Raw genomic sequence first — 27,261 nt, 5'->3', positions numbered from 1 at the left:
GCAGTGGGGATACAAAAAGAAACAAAAGACAATATATTGCCACACACAAATAGGGGCTATAGTACTTGCTCATGATACATCATTAAGATGGAAATGTTATGACCCATATTCACAAACCTACCCATTCATAAAAAAGCTATTCCTCTCCTTAAATGATGAGATAGGCCTTGCCCAACCTTAATCAACAATTAAACCAACCAACCAATAGCATCAGTACTCCTTGAAAAAGTGTTGACAACAATGCACAGCAGGTGCCTTTTCATGTAAGCTTAGCAGATTCAATATTACCAAACCACACTCTTAAGGGCTCTCTCTTCTACAATGAAGTCTGTTTTATTATTTTAGTTAGTTCACATCAGAAAGATAATCTGACTTCACTGCCATTGTACATTGACAGTCTCAAATTACATTGACAGTCTCAAATACCTCCAGAATCTTGCCAAGGGTCTTCTGTAGATAGGTGAATTTCTACAGGTGGTTACTTAGCAGACATAAATTTTCTTGATAGTGTTTGAAAATGACACTATATTGTTATCAGGATATATTAGTATTAATAAAACAATGGAACCTATGATTCTTTCCACACATGTGCACATGTAACTTGATCCTATTTCACCCACTCTACTTATTAAACTTCCTATTTCAATTTTTTCCTGTTCCCTTGGTATCACAAGCCAGCTACATCATCACCTTCAAATATCCCTTTCAGCAGAGGACCTCACCTCATAGTTCACTGAAAAAAATTGAGGTCATTTATCACAACTACCTTTCCTCTTTCAAGTCTATTTCCCCTACCTTCCTCACTCCTTTCTTAGAGCACGAGATAGAACTTTTTCTTACCAACAACAAGCTCTCTACTTGAGCCTTTGACCTTGTTCTCCTCCTCTAAGATTGTTGCTGCTGTTCATCCTTCATTCTTGAAGAGAACCTAAGATATCAGAAGGACAATGTCTTGACTTTCAAGTGAATTGGATTTAAGTGAAAAAGAACAGCGCCACTCTCTCTTCACATCATATGTTCTAAATCAGGACTTGTTGACTGATTAGTTGAGCTCATGGTCTTTGATATCTTATTAGACATTTTCCATCAATGCTGTTTTTCTTGCTTCTTCAGTTTTCTTGTAATTAGCAGCTTGCTCTTCATGGATTCTTGTGTCTTTTCTCTCTTTCTCTGTATTTATGGCCCTTTAATTCACTTTCTTGCCAGGAATTTCTTTCTGTATTATGAGAACTTACATATCAATGAGCATTAGTTCTTTCTAAGTCTTAACCTTGGTTTAAGCACCTGCCTTAGGGAAAGCACTAGGCTAGGTGTTGGGGAGGCACAAAGTGTAAATAATCTAATTAAGAGAGGAAGATATGTCATCATGACATATGACATAATGTCATAACAATAGCACACATTATGACATCATAAGTGCATTATAGAGAGAAAATGTCGAGTACTATTAAAGTTCTAAGACAGATAGTGCAGTGATTAGAGCACTGATTTAGAGCCAGGATGATTTGAGTTCAAATCTTGCCTAAGATAATTGCTGGGGACTCTGAACAGATCATTTAACATTTCTTCTCAGCCTCAGTTTCTTCATCTGCAAAATGGAGATAGTAATCTTTATCTCAGAGTTGTAAGGATCAAATGTGATGACATGTAAAATACTTTGAATATCTTTAAACTCTCTATAAATGCTAGCTATTATTATAGGGAAAATTATTACTAATGTGGAGGAAGGGGGCCAGGGAATACTTATTGGAGGGGGTGCAGGTTCTGTAATAATAATGATAATAATAATGTTACTGACATAATGCTTTAAGTTTGTAAAGTGCTTTACAAACTGTCTTATTTCATCTTTACAACAGCTCTGGAAGGTAGATGCTATTGCTTATTTCATTTTACAAATGAGAAAACTGAGATAAACAAAGATTATGCGAGTTGCTAACAAGCTGGTTAGTGCCTGAGGATGGATTCAAATTCAGTTCTTCCTGACTCTAGGGTCCAGCATTCTATTTGCTACACTACCAGCTGTTCGCAGATGATAGGCTGAATATTTCTCTTGCTTGTTCTGATCATGAGTAACAAGTTGACTTCAGATTGTCTGCCACTTAAAGGATGCCTTAGAATACATTTTTTCCCAAGTATTAATATTTTTCTCCATAAGGAGATACTTCCTCTCCCTTCCCTCTCCTCATCCTGGAAATCCATCATAGAATTGATACACTGATACATCTGATGGAAAAGTAGAGCTTTGACTCTACAGTCTCATCAGCAGAAGGTCTCAGAACCTTAGATAAGAAGCAGCTTCAGAGGCTAATTGCTGTAACACACTTTGGAACAAGACTCCCTTCCACAATATTCCTGACAAGTAATTATCCAACTTTTGTTTGCAACTTTTCAGTAACAGGGAACTTGTAACCTCCCAAGGTAGACCATTCCATTTGGGGAGAATTCTTATTAGGCAGCTTTTTCTTTAAGCCTAATTCATCTTTCATCTGACTGTTTTTCAAAGACTGGAAGATAGCTCTCAGAATATTTCTCAGGAAGTGATATTCTCCCTCACTCTTCTTCACTCTGAACATCCCCATTTTTTTGAGCCAGTTTTCATATGGCAAGAAATTTATATTTCATTCAACTGTTTTTATCTGTTTCTAACTAGCATCATCATTGGAATTCTTAACTTTGGGATGCTATATTTCAAATATTTTCAAAGCTGAAACACACAAACCCTTTCATTTCCTTTCTGCCTACTTCCAGTCCCATACATGGAAAGCCACATATTATGCAAGAAATTAATCATATCAGAGCAAAGTAGCTACTGAAAAATTGCCAAACACCATAAACATTGGTCAAAATGCAGTCCAACCATTTGCACACAGAATAATTGAAGCTATGGATTCACTGGGGTAACTAGCAACTTTTCATTATGAATTATAAAGCTTTTCAAACATAAAATGATATCTGAGAGGAGTGCATTACCTAAAAGGTTTCGATAAGCAATGAAAGGAGCTTTAAAATATGCAGGAGGGATCAATCATCCAGACGTCTAGCGTTACTTATACTTTGTGGCGTCACACACATTCCTTGATAAACAATGTCCCATAACCTCTGAGCATTCCCATTATTTTCTTCAGCATCCAGACATAAGAAGTGACAAAAATGTCATATGATGTTTTATTTACTGATATAAAACAAGTTCTACTGGAAGTAGGCATTCCACGACAATGGAGGTTTATGAAGCCCATTTCCCGGCACAAAAATGATTCACTTTGTTCAAAGAAGATATAAAGCCTGTTGTCCGTGATGAATTTTAATTGAAATGTTACTCACTGAAGGCATTAATTTCTTCCATTTAGGAGCCGACAGACCCTGCTTCCAAGACTGAAGGACAGCTGCATGAACCCTGGAAAGGGGGGAGTTGGGGAGTCCGGTCAAGGTTTTTAACACTTGAAGGGCAGAGACACCTTTCTCTTATTCTGGTCTCACCTGCCAAAATTAACAGTGAACTATCTTTTATTTTCATCATTTTCCCTAATTTTAAGAGAAAACTAAGGCGAGGAAGAGGGAGGATGACTCTTGTTTTCCTCTGTCCTGTTTAAAAAAAAAAAAAAAGGGAAAGGAGAAAGGGGAAGAATTGTGGAGTGGAATGGAGAAGAGAAATGGTAACAAATAGCTCCCTGCCTGGCATTTACTATAGAGCACTAACTGAGGGCTGGCACTTCATTTCTCACCATTGAAATTTTATTGAAGATAAGATGTTAGATGCAGCAGGGTGGGATATAAAGCAGCCGACAAGATCGGATGCAATTACCAATTCCGTTCTCAGGGACAGAAAAAGCTCCTGGAAAGACTGCTGGGTATGAATGTGTTCTATCGGCATTTCTTAATGCTGGCAAAACTGAGCTCTAAAAGGAAGGGCATGACAAAATGGCTCCCAAAGAGGTTAAAGAAGGAAGACGATTTATGGGAGCACAGTTCCAGGAACTGGTAGTTCCACAAAGGATAAAACTCATTTATAAGCCCTCATGTGATTAAGTAGACAATTTCATTTAGTAAGGGTTCCAAGAGAAATTTATTTACACTCACAAAACTGCTTTGGTTCAATATAACAAGCTGGCACTTTTCTCCATACATTACTGCTCTCTACATCCTCTTATACTCCAACCAAGCTAGACTATTTGCCCTCATCATGCACTTTCTTTGGCCTCTGCCTTTGCTTAGGCTGCTCACTGGTGCCTGTCCTAGGGAATTCCTACCCATCTTTGAAATGCTACCTCCTCCAAATTCTCCCTGATGCCCTCAATCCCTAATGCCCTTCCTTTAGAGTGGGGAGTGCAGTTGAAAGTTAGGTACATATGAGGGTTTCAGTCCCACTCTAGAGACTTCCTTACACTGGGATTTTAAGAGTCTCTAGCAGAGTCCCTTTGAGTCTTGGTTTTTCTTATCTGTAAATGGGATTAACCTTATCCGTAGTAACAATCTCAGAAGGTTAAGTTAAGAAGCTTGAACAAGAATGAATGGAAATTCTTTGCAAATTTTAAAGTACTATATATTGACGCACCCCTGATTTACTTACATGGTGTATTATGGTGCATCGACTTATGTATGTGGCACTTTGCAAACTTTAAAGTACGATCTACTTGTTACACCCCTGATTTACTTATATATTGTATTGTGGTGAGTCAAATTATGTATATGACATATAGTCTCACTACACTAACTGTAAGCGCCATGAAGGCACGATCAATGTATCTAATATTCTCTCTTCTTCAGAACTTGGAAAATGAATTCAGTCGTGGAATTTAATCCAATTAAATATACTGACATGCTGTACACTCAGATCTGGACTTAAGTAGAAGGGAAAAGTGGTTGTAATTGCATTTTCTTCAAAGAGGAAGAGTAATGGACACTTATTCTTCACAAAATAACTAATCCAGAGTAGAATAAAAGCTCCCAGAGGACAAAGACTTATTTCAGATTTTATTTTAATATACTCACTGCCTAGTACAATGTGTTATACATAATAGGTGGTTAATACTTATTTGTTGAATTGATTTAATAGGCAGAATGGATGCTTAGTTCCACTCAGCTGTGAAAATAATTAAATCCTGCCTTTATTCAAAGGAATAGGAAGATAATGATTTCAATAGTCAAAAGAAAATTTCTCGAGGTCCAATCTATTGAAATCACATGAACCAAAATAGATGTTTAAAGTATACACAAAAATCTCCCTTTTGCCCCCTCTTCTGTCTGTATCTAAGGCAGTTAGGTGGAGCAGTGAACAGAGCACAGGGTTGAAGTTACAAAGATTGCAATTCCTGTGTGTCTGTGTAGCTGTGTGACCCTGGACAAATCACTTAATCTTGTGTGTCTCAGTTTCCTCATCTGTAAAATGAGTGGAGAAGGAAATGGCAAACCACTCCAATATCTATCTTTGCTAAGGAAATCCTAAATGGGATCATGAAGAGTCGGCACAAGTGAAATAACTGCGCAATATACAACCTCTACATCTGGAAATGTACTTTACTGTTGGTTTTTCCCCCATCTGCCCTATAGCTTTAGCTTGCAAGAAAACTGTGAGTCCAACAATATATAAAAGATCACCTGACTGTAACCTGAAAAAGCAACAACCAAATTGCATTGCTCCCTCTGCACTCATGAAGTGCTTTATAACCCTACCTGCCACTGTCCTTAGTGCAGAATTGGGCTTTAGGCAACATTTTCCTCCTGTAAGTAAAACGATTGGACATAATCATCTTCTTTCTTCCCTTCCTCCCTTTCTTCCTTTTTTTCTTCCTCTCTCTCTCTCTCTCTTAAAAACAAAACAAAACAAAACAAAACACCAACAAGTTGTTTTATATGTAGGCCTCTATTTTCTTCCCAACTCTTTTCATATAGATATAGTTATGGATACAAAAATAAATTATATAGACAACTATAGATATAGAAATAGATAAGCATGCATATATGCCTATGTGCAAAGATATATTACTCTCTGTTTACATAAACAAAGATACTTCATCTATATGCAGTTATATGTATATCTCACTCATCCAGAGATAATAAACACAGAGAATAGTTTGGAGTTTGCTTGGGTGATTTTCTTTACGTGTTTTCAACTTACCTAACGGCAAACCTCACTTCATTCTACACTACTCTAATTAATTTGACAGGACTGGAAACTTGTTCTTCCCGTTCACACTTATTATTCATCTCTTCAAAATGCCCTGTAGGGAGGATGAAGCACAATAAAGTCACATTTACCAACTCCCTCAATGCTAAATCCGCCTTTTAGGCTGACTCTGCACAATACTGGCAGGGAGAAGATCTGACTTAAGGGCAGCGAAAGAAAAAATGACATTTTCCAAAGCATTGCCTATTTAAACAAGAAGAACAGGTCTTGAACAAGAAAACTATGTCCTTTTTGTCTCAAGTTGTGTGCTGGGCTCCAGGGATTCCAATTTATTTCTTCTGTATCTGAATTTTTTGCTCTAGCCAAAGAAAACAAGTGACCATTTTTGACAAGACAAACAGTTCACACTGATGTGTGTATGTGTCTGACAATTTCATAACAGTTTTTTTCATCTTTCCATCATCTGACTTAAAACATCATCATATAATATAAAGCATGTCGGGTATTTCATGAGGTTATTACAAAGAGATAACCACAAATATGCTAATGATGAGGGGAAAACATTTAAATTTGCGATATCCTTAGCAAAATGTGTATATGTAGGCAAAGATTGGGGGAGAGGGAATGTTTAAAAGGATCTGTGTTCCCTTCCTCCCACTTCTTATTTAATTAAATAATGGGAAACTCCCTCCACAAATGTAGACAATTGATCTATAATTTAAAGAATTGTCTGGGGACATTAAGTGGCTAAATTACTTTCAGAAGATTATAGATTTAGACCTGGAAAGAACCTTAACAATCATGTAGTATATGTGAAGGAATTGTGAACCAGAGATGTTTAGGAGGTCAGTAGGAGAGCTGGAATTTGAATACAGCTCCTGATTCCAGATCCAGGGCTTTTGCCCACTCATGAAACTGGGATTTTGTTCATAGGTTGCCTTGTTCAAATAGGAGTTGTTCCAGACTGCACTATCTCCATCATCTACCTCACCCAGGGCTATGAAGTTTCTTTATTTAAAGGCCCACAAAACAAAGTTTTTGTTTTTACTATAGTCCGGCCCTACAACAGTCTGAGGAATAGTGAATTGGCCCCCTATTTAAAAAGTTTGAGGACCTCTGAAGAATGTTAAAAAAAAAACACAAAGATCCATTTATTACCCAATTTAAGAGTAGTCTTGTATTCACTATCCCATGCTACTTCTCATAATTTGCAGAAATACATAATTTACAAAATAACTAAGTTTTTTTATTTTTTATTTTTTGCATACATCATTGAAATACCTAGAGGGTTTCTTATTCGTAATGATACAAAATGATCAGTTAAGACTTTTGACTGCTTTCAAGCTAATGGGTTGCTGATAAGAAATAGTCAGATTTTTTCCTATTTCTACCAGAAATTTCTAATGATCACCAATGGCCATTAGTCTGCTTTATGGCATGTTGTATAAAAGTCTTTGCATGTATATATCTATGATCACATACTCCTTTTTGCACATATGTATCCATTTTTGTATTTTTCTATAAATTTCTTTACACAAGACAACCTAGGCTCTACATGTTATGACAGATAAATTTATCCATAGCATACTAGATGGTACATGAAAGATAGATAATTAAGGAGATTGTTAGATATTTTGACCTGCCTAATCCTTTGTTAATTTTGTGTCCATTCAGAGATATTCTATTCCTTGTTTTCTTTGTTACATAAGGAAGATGGTTCAGGAAACTAATTAATCCTTAAAAGAACAGCTGATCTATCTTGTTGTTAGCAATCCATTTTTAATTGTTCATTTTAGTCAAGCATCATTTGAACACAAGTCAATTTGCAATTTCATTAGAGTACAGAAAAGGCCTGGGGTCTATTCCTGTTTTTTTTTGTTTTTTTTTTAAGGAAGAAAGTTTCTGGCAAAAATTTATAAAGAATGTTAATCTTCTAATTAATTTTGTGTATCAAGAATTAATGTGTCCTGCTATTTAAGCAGAAATCATCTTGCCAAGAAATGAATTTTGTCATACCTTTCCCTGCAGGAAAACCTCTTTACAAGCTTTGTGGCAAAATACCCTGGCAACTAATGACAAGCTTTGAAGCAACATTCACAGGCCATTTGCTTTGATGACATCATGAGCTTCTCCCCCCCACCCAACCCCCTACTCCACTCTAGTCCCATTGTAAGTCTAGTACACATGCTGTACTGCCTTTGAAAACTAATCAATACAGTAAGATTTGTCAGGTTGCAGCTGAACAGGATCACATCTTTTAACTCTTTTCTTGGTTGACTTGTTGTACACATTTTTAAGTTAAACCTTATGAAGGGAGTTGGATAAGTTATATTTACCATATTCACAGGCGTACTAGTGTGACATGGCTCTTTCTTCCGTATTTTAACATCAAAAGCTCATAATCTGTGTAAGTTAACCTTCCATAAAACTAAAATTATATGGTCATCATACATAATCTGTTGATTGATTACAGCTGTCAAAAAGTCACAAATAGTGAATGTTTACCAGAGTTGCCCCATGAAATTATTACACTCCCCCACCCAATCAGGAGAAAATAGACAGCTTATGTTCCTAAGTTAGAAGACTAAAAGAGGCAGGGTTTCTTTGTGAGTTTTTGCTCTTTTAAAAATCAATGTTAAAACCTTTAGGCCTGATTTTTCATTTCAATGTCTTTATGTCATGTGCCTCCACCATACTTCGCCTAATTTAATAAGATGCACGCTAAGGAAGTACTTACGTTACTTATCAAGGGTTTCAGATGACACATTATTATTGGACTCAAAAGTCAATATTTGCTAATCATGTTAGTACAGGAACTGTTCCAGGTCTACAATGCTTAAATTGTAAAGATATTTAAGATTAATTAAACCCCTTCCCCCTTCTCTCAGGCATCTTTCCTCCACCTACATGGAATGGGTATGCTATCCTAAGGAAAGCAAATGGCCCAAAATTTACAGGCGGTCTTTAGACCCCTTTTTATATCACTGTCTTTAGGGTTTGATCTTGCACTTTGGCCATGGTTTGAGGAACACTAGCATGTTTTGAGAGCAAAGTTCACTGATTTCCTGTAGCTAATCAGAGAAGAATGACCAGCTCTAAACGTATGAACATGGAGTCTATTATTTTTTATGTCAAGGCAATGTCGAAATAACATATGGCCTGGTTGTCACCCTTCCTCCCCTTTTTCTTTTAAATATGGTAAATATGGGCAAACTTGAGCCATCTGAAATTTAAAGACTCAGTACCTTTTGCTCAGAATAAGCGTAATATGGACCCGTGACTGACTATAGGCTTACAACATGACTTCCTGAACTCCTCACCTCTCTCATTTTTATTCTCTGATCAGAGGCAGCTGATTATTCAAAGGGTCCTGTTTGTCTTTAATTTAGACTATAAGACCGTGGGGTGGGAATGATTTTTCATGGTTCATTCTGTACAGAATCTAGCACCTTGTTTGGATTGAGTAACAATGATATGAAAGTGTGAAGTCTTATTCCTATGAAGAAAATTAGCTCAGAGCCTCTCAGGGTAGCAGTTTTGACACAGAGCAGCTGTTAGCTCAGCTCCCTCCAGGGAAAAAAAGCTTATGAATTAACCCAATATGATACCCAGGATATATTTATAGGTAGTTAGTGAAAACAGTAACACTCTGCAAACTGAATATCTCCAACAGGAATCAATATAGTCTTACTAATCCAGTTATAAATGGATTGACTCTGGAGTATATCCTCAAATACCATATGCAAGCATGTGAACATTCAGAAAGGAAGAGACTAAAACCTTAGACAGTCCCATTATTCTCTGTTGCTCTCAAATCAGTACAGAGGAGTTAGGTAAAATACTCTGATGCATATTCTACATAATCAGAATGACACGTTCTATTAATATTCCAATTACTATTGAACTATTAGTCAGTCTCTGTTAGCAGTGACTGAGTCTAGTGTCTTAGAGCCTCCAAGCAGCAATTTGGTATCCTTGGGTCATCTTTTGTATTCATTCAATTTAAAACCAGACAATTTTCCCTTTAAAGCATTTTTATTAAACATTATTTTATGCATGGATTTAACATCCTAATTGATTTAGGTGGAATTTCAAAATGAGTTCCGAACTCCTTTGTTCTTTTTTCCCCAGTAAAATAGGTCAGTAGCTGTGATCTTATTTATAAATTTAAATGTCAATTTTTAGAATTTTGAATTATTATTAATAATGATAGTTATTCATATTGATAAAAAGCCTCTGTCTATACTTGTAAAAACTAGGAATCAAATCATTCAGTATAACTAGTCTGGAAAAAGAATTGACTCAATTTTGTGAATATCAATTCTGACCAGCCCAAACTTGGGATGTATTTTTCTACTTTTTTTATAAACATAGCTACATAACTAAATATTTTCTAAGTTTTCTACTTTTGAAAGTTTGTTATTAACAGGAATTTTTCTTTAGCATTACAGATAGAATAAGACTTCATGGACTTTGTCTACATGAGATAAAATATAATGAATTAGATTAACAAATTGAGAGGAGCCCCTTAGAGCAGGAAGGAGTTCATCCGATACCATCCGATACAACAACAGTTTTTACATTTTGCCACATGAAAACAATCAAAGGACCAAACTTGGCCTTTGGGACATAATTTGCTAACCCTTGCACTAATCCACTGTTGTAACAACTCTCGTTGTCCTTAGATAAACGACCCTTCAATTTTGTCTAAAAGGATTTTATTTATAATTATAAAAATATTTGGTTACTTTCTTTTATCTTTTGCACTTGAACAAGGAATGTTTTCTTATTCTCACAATAAATTCTATTAGTTACATTCCAAATAGTCTCCCTTTCTCCTTTGGCTGATCATACAACCTTTCTCCCTGTCCCACTCCAGCGAAATGCTTACTTATTCTGACTTGCTGCAGAATATTGTTGATTGTGTGTTATGCATGAACCTGAAAGGTTGCAAAAAAACAAAAGATGTATCCTAGGAACTGAAGTTCATTCAGTTAGAGCAATTTTCCTCAGCAGATGGATAAATTACTTTCAATTTGGCTTGCTATCTTTGATCCATACTCATCAGACACTCACTATTGGGATTGCCTTTCCCAAGATATTCCATTCTTTGTAGTCAAGAAAATTACCCAACAGCTACCTCCATTCTGGAGTTATCTGTATATCAAGTACTACAACAAAACTAGAATTCTCCAGGTTTAATTATTGATTAATTTGAAAAGAAAATCGAGGTTTCTAGATCAGAAGTAAAACTTTGTCACAATGGAGATTTTAGAATATGAGTGGCCAGAAACTGGAAACTGAGTGGATGCCCATCAATTGGAGAATGGCTGAATAAATTGTGGTATATGAATATTATGGAATATTATTGTTCAGTAAGAAATGACCCACAGGAGGATTTCAGAGAGGCCTGGAGACACTTACACGAACTGATGCTGAGTGAAAAGAGCAGGGCCAGGAGATCATTATGTACTTCAACAACAATACTATATGATGACCAATTCTGATGGACCTGGCCATTCTCAGCAATGAGATGAACCAAATCAGTTCCAATGGAGCAGTAATGAACAGAACCAACTACGCCTAGCAAAATAACTCTGGGAGAACCATTACACTGAATTCCCAATCCCTATATTTTTGCCTGCCTTCATTTTGGATTTCCTTCACAGGCTAATTGTACAATATTTCAGAGTCCGATTCTTTTTGCACAGCAAAATAACGGTTTGGTCATGTATACTTATTGTGTATCTAATTTATACTTTAATATATTTAACATCTACTGGTCATCCTGCCATCTGAGGGAGAGGGTGAGGGGAAGGAGAAGAAAAATTGGAACAAGAGGTTTGGCAATTGTCAATGCTGTAAAATTACCCATACATATAACCTGTAAATAAAAGGCTATTAAAATAAAAAAATAAAAATAAAAAAGAATACATAGAATCCTAATTTTTTGGACATTAGAGATCTGTGGTCCATTGAATATCATCCATTCATCCTTTTGGTAAGAAACCAAAATTCTTCCATGATTCTTATTGTAAACAATCCATTCACCTGAGTATATACAACATTTTTAGGTATCTCTTTCTTCATAGGGCACACCAAAATTTCACCATAGGTATTCCCCCTGGAGGTTCAGAAATATTTTCATTTAGTCTAAATATCAAATGATGCCTGAAGATCTATGGATCTGGGCCATTTTAAGAATGATCCAAATGGAGTTGATAACTCACAAGGACAAGGAGTTTCTTCAACCTCTTTTCTTTTTATTACATTCATTCAATTAATATATTTATTATGTACCTTTTATAAGATCATGAATTTCGAGTTGGAAGGTCCCTGGAGGCTATTTATTCTTATCTAATGATTTTACAAATGAGAAAATTGAGATTTAGGAAAGAAAGAGGGCATTGGGGAATATAAGGATAAAAAAATGAAACAGTCCATACCCTCAAGAAGCTTATATTCTCCTTTTTGAAAATATGAGAAGTATTTGTCTGTAGCTTTCAGAATTCCGTAAGAGCAAAAAGATCATGGGTAATTACTTTACTTTTGGACTTAGAGGAGGACAGAACTGTTGGAATTCATGTGGTTATTTACTGTACAAGTTAATAATAATAATAATAATAATACAAGTACATCCTCTACTCAGTCATCAAAGTAATCTTCCTAAAGCACAAGTGTGACCATGTCTCCTCTCCCCATTCCATGCCATAAACTCCAATGGCTTCCAATTAGCTCTAGCATCAGATACAAAAATCTCATGTTTGGCTTTTACGGTCACAACCTGACACTCTCCTACCTTTCCAGTCTTTCCACATTAGTCACTTCTTCATACTTTATGATCCAATGACATTGACCAACCTGCCATTCCTCAAACACAACATTCCATTTCCCAATTTCATTAAATTATACTAACTATCCCCTATGCCTGGAATGCCATACCTCTCAATTTCTGTCATCCCTGGCTTCCTTCAAGATAGTATGAATCCCATCTTTTTAAAGAAGTCTTTTATTATATTCCTTCCCCCTCCCAATTAGAACTCTCCCCCTCAGATTACCTCTCATTTCCTTTGTACGTGTAAGTGTGTAGTTATTTTCATGCCATCTCCTCCATTAGAATATGAGCTCTTTAAGGACAAGGATCATCTTTTTGTCTTTGAAAAAAAATCCCAGATGCTTAGGATAGTGTCTTTTATATAGTAATCATTGAACAAATGCTTGTGATTTATTGTTGTTTTTGATGAAGTTGATGATGATGATGGAACATAATTTGAAAAGGATCAAAAAAACCTTCCTGGATCTCAATATTCAAAATTTCTAATTCTATGATTCAAAAGCATCACCTTACAAACTCTGCCTTATTAATTTCATTAACTAATGCAACTGAACCTATCCCAGCTCCATTAAATGTTTATCTAGTCTCAGAACACTTATAATTGCACAGTAAGCTCTATTCCTTATTTTGTCTTCTCCCCTAATAAGTATTATTAATATGAAGTTGTAACCTCAAGGATTTAAAAAAAAACTTATCTTATAGAATTATTATTAGGATTATTAGGAATTATTAGGATAGTGTCTTTTATATAGTAATCATTGAACAAATGCTTGTGATTTATTGTTGTTTTTGATGAAGTTGATGATGATGATGGAACATAATTTGAAAAGGATCAAAAAAACCTTCCTGGATCTCAATATTAAAAATTCATTTTGATTTTAGGTCTATGAGGACCATTGTGGAGGATAATTCCTTTAAAAGCTTTCTGACTCTTAAAAGCTTTAGCAAATAAAATTTAAAAAATCAAGTCTCAACAGGTTTATATTGTGAATGTTTGTTCAAAATCTGTGACTCACTGGTTGTAGAAGGTGACCTTTTTAGGCTCCTGGGTAATGTGCTCTGCTTCACTTCGACACTTATTCTAAAACAGTTTGCATCAACTCCCAGGTAAAGCTTATTTTTAATAAAGCTGGAGAGATTTAAAACATTCAATAAACACTAAGCACTCCTTTTTCCAAAGGGACTTTCAGTTCACCTTCCTTTCTGATATATTTAAATATTTAAATGGGAACCAGAAGCTAAAATTCCAGAAAACTATATGAAGAAGAGTAAAAAAAAAAAAAAAAAAAAAAAGAATAGTAACTATATCTGTTGCTTACTCTTGATCCGAACAAAGCTTTTGATATGGTATCACACAAAAGATTTGGCCATAGGTCCAGGGTAGAGCATTTAATAAAAAGATCTGACTAGAAGTAAAATTTAAATGGTGCATATAAATGTTAACTTATATAATTTGATATATGTATATATATATATGATGTGAAGACTGCTACAAAGATTTATTATTTCTTAACATTCATCTGAAGTCATAAGGAGAAAAAAAAAAAGGCAAATATCAACCAAATAGGCCTAGAGCCTTCCATATGAAAGAAAAGTTCTTTATTCAGTTTTAAAGTCACCTTGATATATGGGGAACAAAGGTAAAAAGAAGTTCAATAATCCCCATAAAGATCTGAAGTAATGCATTAAGGAACAACGCAGAATATACCACAAATGAATGGGCCTTCAACTCTGTAATATCTTGAACTACTTAACAAGGTGTCATAGAAAGGAAAACTTTTCAGGGCAATCCAATGAAATAAACAGTTAAATAATCTAACATAAAAACTCTTAAATAACAAACAATTATGAGCTGCCTGTGTCACCACTCACTCACAGTGGCAAGCATGAGTCAGAAGAAATTATTTCAGCTCTGTTGAAGAGGAGCCATGTTTGGAATAATGCGTTCAATTCTGGTTGACTTATTACAAATAAGGATATTACAGAAAATGAGGAGTTCCAGCAAAAGACAGCCAAAGTTATTCAATGACTCAAAGAAATTAATTATAGAGAAAGGCTAAAGAAACTAGGTGTGCCTCTGATGACCTCACTGAGGTATGCAAAGCTGACAGGAACTTGAATGATGGGGGCCCTAAGGGCATTTGGGATTTATGACAAATACAGGGAAGGGGCACAAAAGACCTTGAGAGGGTCAAATCTTAGAAAGAGTTAGGTGGTAAATAGATTCACAAGAGTTCTTTCCACATTTTCTTGATATTTATTAATACAGGAAAGAAATGATTCTGAGACAATATTAAAATTAATGCAAGCATTTAAAATATAGAACAGACCAAAAACTTAGAGGACAATCAATGTTGGCAGGCATAAACCATAAATCATTTTGGACGGACAGACTAAAAGAGGTTACAAAGCATAAACTTCTTTCTTTTGGCTCTGAGTGTCCAGTTTATTTGAGGTAAAAAAACAAAAACAACAACAACAAAAAAAAAACCACAACATATAATCTTTTTAACTGGTCTGTCATCACATTATATTTAGTTTTATTTTTTAAAAATTGTATTGATGACTTTTGTGGTTTACACAATATTTTTTCCTATTAGTCCCCTGTCTTCCATGCCTCCATCTACCCCCTACTGTACCATCTCTCACTGTAAAGAGAAAGATTCAAACAATTTTGAGCAACAGCATTACCATGACTGATAGTACTTGTGTCGGTCTATATCCATAGTCCTTTGCTTCTGAGAAGAAGGAAGTGTATTTCAATCATTTTTTTATTTGTTTGTTTGTTAATTTTATGTTTGAATAAAGGAATGGTGTGGTTCTTTTTGTGGCTTTACTGTAATTTACTATTATCATTCCTGTTCATACAATATATTAATAATAGGCCAAATTTAAAGCTTAAGAAACTCAGCAGTTCCTTACCACTTTCCAGGTACCAAAGCTCAGTTGTATTATGGTCAATTTTTATGATTCTCAGGGTCAGTGAGATGCTTAGGCTTCAGTGAGTAAAGAAACTTTGAAAATAAAGTGATATAATGTCCTTAAGCAGCTACTCTTTTTTTCCCTTCAAATTTAATTTATTATAATGACTTTTTCTCTGGGTTCAAAAGAAAAATACAGAAGAATTTCTCTGGGCTTAGTGGGGCATGCTTTCAGAAGGTTGCTTTTGACATAAAGACTTTGGGAAGTGTGTGCAAAAAACTGATAACAATGCAGAGGGTGATATGTAGTGGAAACAAAGGTGCTATGATAATTCAGATCAGGGATAAAGTATTCCTGGGGAGTGAAAGAGTGAGGCTCATGAAAAGCTTCATGCAGGATGTGGTATTTGAGCCAAATCTTGAAAGATGGCAAACACTTGTCTAGAGCAAATCTTCTTAAACTTTGGGTCATGACCCCATGTGGGATCTTGTAACTAAATGTGGAGATCTTGAAATTTTGATTTATTATCAGTAAATGCTTGATTTGTATACCTGTTTTATGTAACCTATATACCTGGGGTCATGCAAAAATTTCTTGGATGAAAAGTGGTAGTGAATAGAAAAAGTTTAAGAAGTCCTGTTTTTGAGAAGTATATATGAAACAGTGTGGGTCAGAAGCAGATTGTGAGGTGCTTTGTAGTATATCCCCAGGACCTAGCATGGTGCCATAAATACCCCCACACATAATACATATATATAATGTATTATATATATATTAATAATATATATGTATATACACATATGTGTACACAAATATGAACACATATATATTGTGTTTTTTTTTTTAAATGGTGGATTTAGAGAATATGATGACATTAGCTTCCTGTTCCAGAAGATCAGGAACCATTGATCCAAAATGGGTCTCTTTTTGCCATGGACACACTGAGAGATTCCAGAAAAACCCAAGTTTTCTGTTTACACAGTTGAGAATTCTGTCCATTGAGGTCTGACTAGAAGGGAGAAGGGAGGAAGAGGACTCATGGAAATGTCTGTGCTTTTCTCTGTCTGCATACTGATTGTTGTCTATAAGCCCATAATACACAAGTCTCAAGATCTATAGATTGACCATGGTCAGAAGCCAGGATGCTTAGGTTTGGTTAATTGTAATACTCAAAATATATGTCCATGTGATAAAGGATGAAGGTATCATTAGCAGAAATGAACGATATAAGCTGGATAGCACACAATCTCAGAGCTGGGAAGAATCGCAGGGTTTATGGATACTAAAACAAAACTGAACAAGAATCCCCATCCTGGCAATACCTGATAACTAGTTTTTGCTTGGGTAGTTGTGTGGAAGTAGAGATAGACTTGAGGCAGGGAACAGAACTTGGAGGCTACTGTAAAAGTATAAGAGGTGAAGAGAAAAAGAGAAAAATTTAAATAGGATATAGGAAAATGTCTCTGTGTGAAAGGGGAGAAAAAATGTACAAGAGATGTAGAAGTAGAATAGATAAGACATCAACTTACAGGATATGAGAAGTGAGGGAGAAGGAAGAGTAGAAGATGAATCATTCTTTATTTTCACATTAAAATTTTTCTATCATTAAAAAAAAAAAAGAAAGAGACACTTCATTCTCCTTAATAACTTAGACAATGTAGAGGATTACTGACCTTTTATTCTGTGTGATAGATATATACCATGAGCATAAATGGCAGTTACTTAACTGAAGCAGAAAGATAAATATCATGGATGTTATGATGATCTTAATCCAATTTCCCCAATCCCCCCTTTCTGTTCTTGTCTTTTTATTTACTACTAGCTTTAGAGACAAACTCCCCCAAGAGAAATATTGAGGCATATGCCTGTGGGGGGTCCTCAATTCTATAGCTGCCATTCTTGTTCTCACCTCGTTAGCACCTTCTCACCTCATTAGCACCTTGACAAGCATATCCACCTTCCATTCCCTTATTTTATCAACTTCCTTCTCTTTTTCCTTCACTAGAGTGAAAGTTTCCCGTGCTATCCCAAACTGTAATTCTTGTTTGTGAAGATCAAATGACATAATATTTATAAAATGCTTAGCACACAGTAGGTGCTTAATGAATGTTTTCTCCTCTTCCTTCTTCTCCCCAAAACACATGACTTCACATAAATCTTTTAAAGAGAAGAATTTTTTGTGTATCAGATGGACTACTCAACTTGAGGTCAGAAGAAACCTGTGTTCAAAATCTGAATCCCTCAATAACTCAAACTATGGTAAAGTCATTTAATTGGTCTGGTTTATTTACTTCATTGTAAAATGAAGAATAATTCTTGTAGTATCAACCGGAAAGAATTATTATGATACTGGAATGAAATAATGTATGTAAAAGCCTTGCAAATTCTGAAGCACCATTCAGTCAGTTATTAGCATTATAGAATAGTGGAGGGACTCAATGTGCTGATAGCATTTTTTCTAGGATTTTTAATGTTTTTTTAGAGTCCAGTGAAACCCTGTCCATCTGTGATTCTTGGCTCTTGCTATGTAGCTGGCTGTGCCCTTCTTCTATTACATAATTAGTGAATATAATTTTGGCAATTTCTTACTGTAGGTTGGCTCACAAGTCATAGTTTTTTACTCTACTTTCTAATAAAAGTTAAGGGATATTTTTACTAAAGATTTAAATAATGTTTGGGAATTACCTGTGATTTTTAAAAATGCATCCTTGTCCCTGATAATACTGATAATATATTGGGCATTGTGCCTACCTGCCTATAATTCCAGCAACATGGGGGATTGGATCAACAGATCTCTTGAGTTTGGGAATCTTGAGCTACAGGGGGCTGAGGTGATCAGGTGTCTCTACTAAGCTTCCTATCAACATGGTGAGCTTATAGGAGCCAGTAGGTTAGAATTGGTCCAGGTAAGAAAATGCAACAGCTCAAAACTATTGTGTTGATCACAGTGAGATTTCTTCAGTATGGCTACTATATTTCTGGTTTAGACAAGATGAGGAAACCCATTTAAGAAAAAAGTATATAACAATTGGGATTATAGGAAACTGAATGTTTTCAGTGATGGGTCGGTAATTTTGTGCAAATAATTTTTGAAAGAGAGAGAGAGAGAGAAACGGAGAGACAGAGAGAGGCAGAGAGAAACAGAGACAGAGAGAATAAATTAGTAATTGTAGATGAACTAAAAAGTTATCAATAAAAATATTTTTAAAACAGAAAAAAAAAACTTTTAAAAAGTGATCTTCGAGATCAGTTAGTTTTTCTGATCTTTAGCCTCTTCATCAGTAAAGTGAAATCTAGTAAACCAGTCAATAATTGTAAAAAGTATAATACTTTATGATTTACAAATTGCTTTCATTATGACAATTCTGTGAGTTAGGTAGTACATTTTATAGAGAGGAAAACTTAGGTTCAAAGGGGCTCAATGGATTTGCCATAATTATACAAATAAGTAAATAGTTCAGTTAGGACACAGGCAAAAGGTTTTTTTGTTTGTTTGTTTGGTTGGTTTTTTAACTTGAATCCAGATCTCTTCCCAGAATACTCTACTCACAATTGTTTTTTATTAGTTCAATAAATTGGACTGGAATCAGTTCCTACCAGCTTCCAAGATCTAATTGTTAAATTTGCATCTCAGAAATCAGGGCTTGATTTATTGTTTTATTGGTTGTCCGACTTAAGAAAGTAATGGGTAAAAATATATATATATTAACAGCAATATTGTTTTAAGAACAACTGTAAGTGACTAATTATTATGACTCATAAATATTCAAATTAACAACAAAGGGTGTGTGGAAAAAAGTGCTATAATGCATGGTTTGATATATATATATATATATATATATACTCATATTACATATGTAATATGTATATATATACATACTAGACACACACATATACATATATAGTTGTGTCTAATAGTAACTCTCTAGAGTAGAGGGAAGGAAAAAAAGGGGGAGGAAGGGTTACACGATAACTTTATAATATATTTAAAAGTAATATAAAAAATAAAAAAGTTGTATGCTATGGAAATGATTGTTTTATTTCATAAATTTAAAATTAAATAAAAATTTAAAAAAAGAAAATGTTAACGATACAAATTAAACATTAAAGTATGTCATGTACACATTTATTTTTTTTTTAAGTTAGCCAGTCATCAAATATTTACTAGCCCACCCCTGACTAACACTAACTGTGATGGGTTTAAAATAGAAACAACATACTCTCTTCTCATCATGATTCCATTTTATAACCATCTCCACCTACCACAACTAACTTGGACTACATTCTGGTTTCCCCAATCCCTACGTTGAGCAGGTAAGCCTTTTGACTTACCTGGTGACCAAGTCTGTGATATCTCTCACAGTTTCCTTGCCATACACTTTTTCCTTTTTTTGGGTACCACATTATGTGTTGTTTTCTCAAATTAGAATATAAATGACAGGAGCTATCTTTTTTATATTTGTATCCCCAACATATAATAAATAAATCCTTTCTCTCTCTCTCTCTCTCTCTCTCTCTCTCTCTCTCTCTCTCTCTCTCTCTCTCTCTCTCTCTCTCTCTCTCTCTCTCTCTCTCTCTCTCTCATTGACTGTTTTTTAGATTTCATTTTAATGATGAGGAAACTAAGGATCACAAAAATTGTTTTCGAAGATCATTTTTAAAAGTTCTTTGCTGTTTTAAAAGAAATTCTTTATTGATAACTTTTTACTTCATCTACAATTACTAATTTATTCCTCCCCTTTTTACTTCCCTTCAAAAAGACGCGCTATCCCTTATGACATAGAATAAAAAAAGGAAGAATAGTCAAGCAAAATTGACATATTAAAGAATTCCAACATTATATGCAATGTTTCACACCCATAGCCCTGAACTCTTGCAAAGAAGAATTATTCCTTCACATATTTCTGAAGCCAAACTTTTTCTTAAAAATTTGAAATACTGTTTCAATTTGCTTTTATTGTCCAATTTACATCATCATTGTCATGATATATATTATTTTCCTAGTTCTCTTTGCTTTGCTTTGGATCATGTAACATTATCCTACCATTTAAAGAGAGAAGTGGGTGGGTGGGGGGGAGAATGATTGATTGGATTTCTTGCTCCTAAAAGTAAGCCCCTAGGATAAGGAACTCCCAAGACAGTAGAGCTTTCTTCTGAGAACATTCATACCACTTTTCTTGGACCCTTGTGAAAAGCAGCATATGCTGATTCACTCAGTTCAGTCACAGAATTAGAGGTTAGAGGAAATGGTACCAGGAGATTAGATTGGTAGGCCAAAAGAAAATAAGATAAGAGGGGTCTAGAATCCCATCAAAAATTGTGCTATCCCTCTTAAAGTACCTAGGAAGCTGATTAAAAGTAAATTCTTTAATGTGGAAGGATGCTAAAGCTGCTTTCCAGGAATGGGTTAAACCCACCATGAAGTAAGGGAGTATAGAGGAATATATGGAAAAAAGACTAAAACTGCCAAAAATTTCCAGAGGAAAAAAAAATTGAGTTAAAAACCCAGGGCACAAAGAGATGAATAAATAGAGAAGATACTAAAATTAGAAAGGAAGATGAGTAGCAAGACATTGAAGAGATTACAAATGTCTCTAAATAAATATTTCAAGGCAAAGGAAATGAAATCAACATCTGGTGATACATAAAACCTTGTAAATTCCCAAGACTATATGGAACTGCAGCAGGTTCTGGAATAGTTAAAAAGAAAAATCAGAATCTTGAGGGACTTATAAGTAAAATACTATAGACTTCATATGCAGCATAAATAATTAGCAAAAAATAGAAAAACTTGAATTCATGGTGGCAAATTTCTTCAAAGAAGCAAAAGAGAGAAAAGACAACAGATTGGAAACATGAGCTTCCTGAAGTAGAGGAAAGCATGAAAAAAAAAAAGCATAAATAAATAACATTAAAATAACACCTGAAAAAACACCTTTGCATAACTTCACATGTGGTTTCTTAATTGTGGGTGGGGATAAGGAAGAGAATCTAGAATTTTAAGAACAAGTGTAATTTTTTTTTGTTTTGAATGTAACTGGAGGAAATATTAAATAAATGGCTAAATAATTTTTTAAAATAACATTTGATTTTATAAAGCAAAATGTATAGATTTGAAGATAGGATGTCCTTTTGTAGAAGATGGGAGTTAAGCTGAGTTCTGAAGGAAGCCAGTAAAAGTTAGAGGCAGAGAAGAGAAAAAAAAAAAGTATTCCTCCTGTGTTCTAGAAGAGGAGAATGACATCACAAAGGCAATGTCTTGGGTAAGAATTGGATTTAACTGAGGAAGTGCTGAGCAAAGTCATCAGCTTCACTATGTCCGCCAGATTCATTAAAGTCTAGTGGCAAGACAGGGAGAGTTCTATAAACATGCTGGACATAGAGTGTTCTTTTCAAGGAACAACAAAACCACTGTTTCTGGATCATAACATATATAGAAAGAAGTGAATTGCAAGAAGACTGGAAAGGTAGGAACAACACGGGTTATAAAGGACCAAAGAAAAGATTTCCTGTTTGAAGTTGGAGGTAATAAAGGATCACCCAGGATAAGAACCTGGGGAAGCCTCGGCAACCAGCAAAATATGACCATTGTGGATACTGAGACTAGGAAAGCCTAAGGCTCTAACCCTGTCCCGAGATGACAGATTGGGCCCTCAAGATCTAACATCCTGAACTTCAAGGAGAGAAAAGAGGTCTAACTCTGAAGGGTAGAGGTCAGTATAAGAACCAAAGGGATATAGGATATGACCCAGAAGTCCAGTCTCTGTACCCCAAAGCATGGAAGGGGACAGGGACTATCTAGGGCATAAAATCCTCACAGCCTCAATTCAGAAATTAAAGCTAAAGAGGTTTTATTCATGTATATTCAAGAAAATACTAATCAGCATTAATTTTTTTCAAATTCAAAAATCCTCTGTAATAACTGCAAAGAGAGTCTCAGGAAAAAAAACAGATTTTTTTTCGCAAAGTCTACATAAATACTTAGAAGAAGTAAAGCAATAGAGGTTTTTTTTAATCAAATAAAAGATGTGGAGGCAAGAATTGGAAAGAGAAAAAATATCTCAGAAGTGAAACTGGTTACCCAAAGTATTCCCTGAAAATTGGAACAGAACAAACAGAAATCATTAACTTGGTGAGATATCAAGAAATATTAGAACAAAATCAAGAGTGAAAAATGAAAGAAAATCTAAGATATCTGATGATAGTAAAATAACTGACCCAGAAAATGATTCTAGAAAAACAATTTAAGAAAAATTTCATTCTCTAAAAACCGAGTTTTTTTTCCTTAAGTTTTTTAAAATTTTAATTTTAATTTTAAAAAATCTATTAGAATATAAGACAAAGTAGAGATAGAAAAAAAAATCCACCAATTACCTGAAAGGAACTCCAAAAAAAGTCACAGGAATATCTTAGACAAAATTCCAAAGAAAAGAGAGGGAGGAGTCAAAGGAAAAATGTTGTAAACAACCACAAAGAAGTGATTCAAGTACCAATGGATAGTTATAGTCAGGATCTCCCAAAGTCTGGTAGCTTTTAATGTAAATAAAAGGACATCTTAGAATAGAATACTTTAAAGGGTAAAAGACCTGGACACATATTAAGAATAATTTACCCTTAAGAAAATAAATAAATAATATTATCTTGCAAAGCTGTCTAATCCTATGGGTGAAATGGATTTTCAATGGAATAGAGGACTTTCTAGCATTTGTGATTAAAGACTTGCTGAATACAACATATCTAACATATATAGAACTGCTTGCCATCTAGGGGAGGGGGTGGAGGGAGGGAAGGGAAAAATCGGAACAGAAGCGAGTGCAAGGGATAATGTTGTAAAAAAAAAAGTACCCTGGAATGGATTCTGTCAATATAAAGTTATTATAAAATAAAATATTTTTTTTTAAAAAAGACTTGCTGAATGGGAACGCAGTTTAGGAAATAAAAACAGTATTAGAAAACATATTTGAGCAATTTTGGAGCAGCTATATGATGATAATTATGCTAACATTTTAATGGGGAAAAGGAACAATCACATTAATGTTTTCAAAAGGCATGGAAGGAATCAAATAAGAAAAATAGAGGTCCTGCACTGTAGTAGTTTGGTTCTGAAATAAACAGAGCTAAGAAAACAATATACACACTGACTAGAACAATGCAAATGGAAAGAACTAAAAAACAAAAACAATAACAAAAATAACCCTTGAAAATAAATATTACAAATTGTAAAGAATCTTGACTCCAAACACTAATAATAACTAACACTTATATAGAAATTACTATGTGCCAGTTACTGTGCTAAAAACTTTTAAATTATTTCATTTGATTTTCACAACAACCTGGGGAGGTGGATGCTACTTATTCCCTTTTTACAAAAGAGCAAACTGAGATAAACTGAGGTTAAGTGATTTGCCAGGATCACACAGCTAGTCTCTGAGGGTGGATTTGCGCTAAATCTTCCTGATATGAGGCCCTTTTCAACATTATCATTTAGCTGCCATTTATCTAGCTTAAAAAAAGAGATCCAAGAAGACATCACACAATGCTTTGCATAAGTATTGGGAAGGTCAAGTTCATGTGTGTGGAACATTCAATATATTTGATTTTCCAGAGGGATAGCCTAAAAGATCTTTCTTCCAGTAATAATTATAATAATTCCCATTCCCACCAATACTAAATGGGTTTCTGGAGCTAGAGCAACTACATCTTCCCTTCAGGGATTAGGGATAAGGCTAATAGGTCAATGACTATTCCTTAATCACATTGACTTAGACTCCAAACTGTAGGTCTCTTAACTGAGATTATCAGTTGAATACAATTTAGTCACCCAGTAGTTTGGTTTTAAAGAAAGGATTATTTACTGAAGTGCTAGAATAATAACAGTTGGCACAAAATATACTGCCTCCCCCAATATATGGCACACTCACACCCCAATACCTACAGAATCCAAGGGAAAGAGTATTAAAGTCTAGAGGACACTTATGGCAAATTGTGTAATTACAGCTAGCTCCTAGCAGTGGAAGTGCTTTTTTCCTGGCCACGAGTGTTAAGAAATTATCTTTAGGCATTTCAGAGCTTCTCTTCTGAGCTCCTTGTTTAGTCATGTATCAATCTTTCCTTGGCTCCTGATAGTACAAGACACAGACTTCACTAATCTGGAAATGATTTTAGAAAAATAATGAGAAGATGGGAGCATGATTCTGGAACATCAGTGGGAAGATAGGAAGATTCAACATCCGTTGGATTCTTTAATATTGGCAATCAAAGGGAAGATGGTTCTTTCTCAGCGGTTCAACTGAAACTCTACATTCACTCTAATTTCTGGAATTTCACCCCTTCTAAACCTGATTGATAATTTATATAAGCTCCCTGGGGTATCATCAGGTTTCCTCAGCTTAGCCAAACATAATTCTTGTGCAGTGTCATTCTCGTCTCAAGGCCTTTTGGCATCAGTCTAAGGTTCTTTGATTGATTGCTTCATTGAGACATGCTCTCAACCTTGTTAATGTATCAGAACTAAAATGGGTTAGGGTGGTTTTGACCTCATCCTTACAAATGTATTCAGTCTTGCATTTTTTCTCTCTTTGCCTCTTTTTGTTTTATTTCATAAAAATATGCTATAAGGGATAATTGTGTGTGTGATACAATTACAGGGAAAATTTGTGACATAAAAACTAAAAATAGCTATATAAAATCTAGTTCTTAAAAAAAAAAAAAAAGGTAAGTATCCCAATTAAGTTTTTCCAAATATCCAGGGATCTTAGCTTATTTAATATAATGAAGATTACTTAACCTAAAATGAGATAGGGAAATCTAAGGCTAAAGAGAAAAGGCTATGCTTAAGAGTAATTATCGCAAATTATATATATAAAACAACTATATAGGACATACAGCTCTGTAGTGATTCTGAAGAAGAAATGAAGTTGTCAGTGGTAAGATGGGGCTTGGTGTGGAACAGAAAACATAAGCTATTTGTTATAAAGCTAAATATAGGCCTTATACTTTCAGAGACAGGCAGAGGAATTTATGCTTCCCTTTTTGGCATGCTTTGTCAACTACTTGTTCCAGAATCCCTTGTGCACAGAGCAGGGAAGGACAATGCACCACATACCTAAGAAAATTATAAAATCAGTAGAAATCATTCTTTTACTTCTGCTAGAGAATATAAAGGTCTGAAAGCGAGCATGGTATTTCGAATAGTCTATACATTTATTCTGTCTCTGTCTCTCCTCTCCTCTCCCCTCCCTCTCTCTCTCCCTCCCTCCCTCCTTTTCTCCTTCCCCCCACATCTGTCTGTTTCTCTCTCTGTGTCTCTTTCTTTCTCTCTGTCTCTCTTTCTATCTCTGTGTCTGTCTCTGTCTCTCTCTGTGTGTCTTGTCTGTCTCTTCCTCCTCCTCTCCCTCCCTCTCCCTCCCTCTTCCTTCCCCCCTCCTCATCTAACCTCCCCTCCTTTTCTTTCCCTCCCTCCCTCCCTCCCTTCCTCCCTCCCTTCCTCTCTCTCTCTCTCTCTGTCTCTCTGTCTGTCTGTCTGTCTGTTACTCTCTGTCTCTGTCTTTGTCTCTGTCTCTGTCTCTGTCTCTGTCTCTGTCTCTCTCTCTCTCTCTCTCTCTCTCACACACACACACACACAGACATACATTCATATCATTCATGTTATCTGCCTATAAATATAAACCAAAGATCCAGAAACACAAACACAAGAACACTTAAAAACTGGGGGTGGGATGGGGTGTGAGAGAAGCCAAGAAGCAAGAGTCACTAACCAATGCTCCAGTTTTCCTTATCCTGCAAGGCTTGACAACTGGTGCTGAGGAAGAAAAAACTGTAGCCAGTTGTGGCACCTGGGAGATGCCTGATCTGATTCTTTCATTGCAAAAGGACCATCAGTTAAAATCACAGTTAGAGAAAGAGGAGAAAGCAGGAGTACCAGTCCCACACCACATTGCCTGATTTATAATTTAGAATGAATGATTAAAGCTTTGTTAAGGCAATGTCTGCTCTCAGGGAACTTTCACTCTAATGAAAGAAGATGACAAATATATGGGAATGATAGCCAGAGAAGGAAGTATCTGGGAGGTAAACAGAATGGCTAGTTGACCCATAGAAGCAATCAATTGATATGCTCTTTCCAGAACAATGGGAATACAGTAGTATTGATTTGGCTCAGGTTGTTCCTGAAACCAGGGCAAGAACGGAAAGCAGAAGAGGTAAACCTAGGGAGGCAAAGATGGATTGCAAGATGACCATTCCATCATCTCCCCTTATTGGTTCTCTTGTTTGAGCTTCTAAACATTCTGAAAAACTTCTACCCTGAAGTCAAACTTCTAGAGATATTGATAACCCATCTGATTTCATTTTTAAAATAATTAACAAACTCCTACACTGT

The sequence above is a fragment of the Antechinus flavipes genome, chromosome 2 (genome assembly GCF_016432865.1).
Source record: "Antechinus flavipes isolate AdamAnt ecotype Samford, QLD, Australia chromosome 2, AdamAnt_v2, whole genome shotgun sequence".
Classification (NCBI taxonomy): Eukaryota; Metazoa; Chordata; class Mammalia; order Dasyuromorphia; family Dasyuridae; genus Antechinus; species Antechinus flavipes.
Note: the sequence above shows the minus strand (reverse complement) of the source record.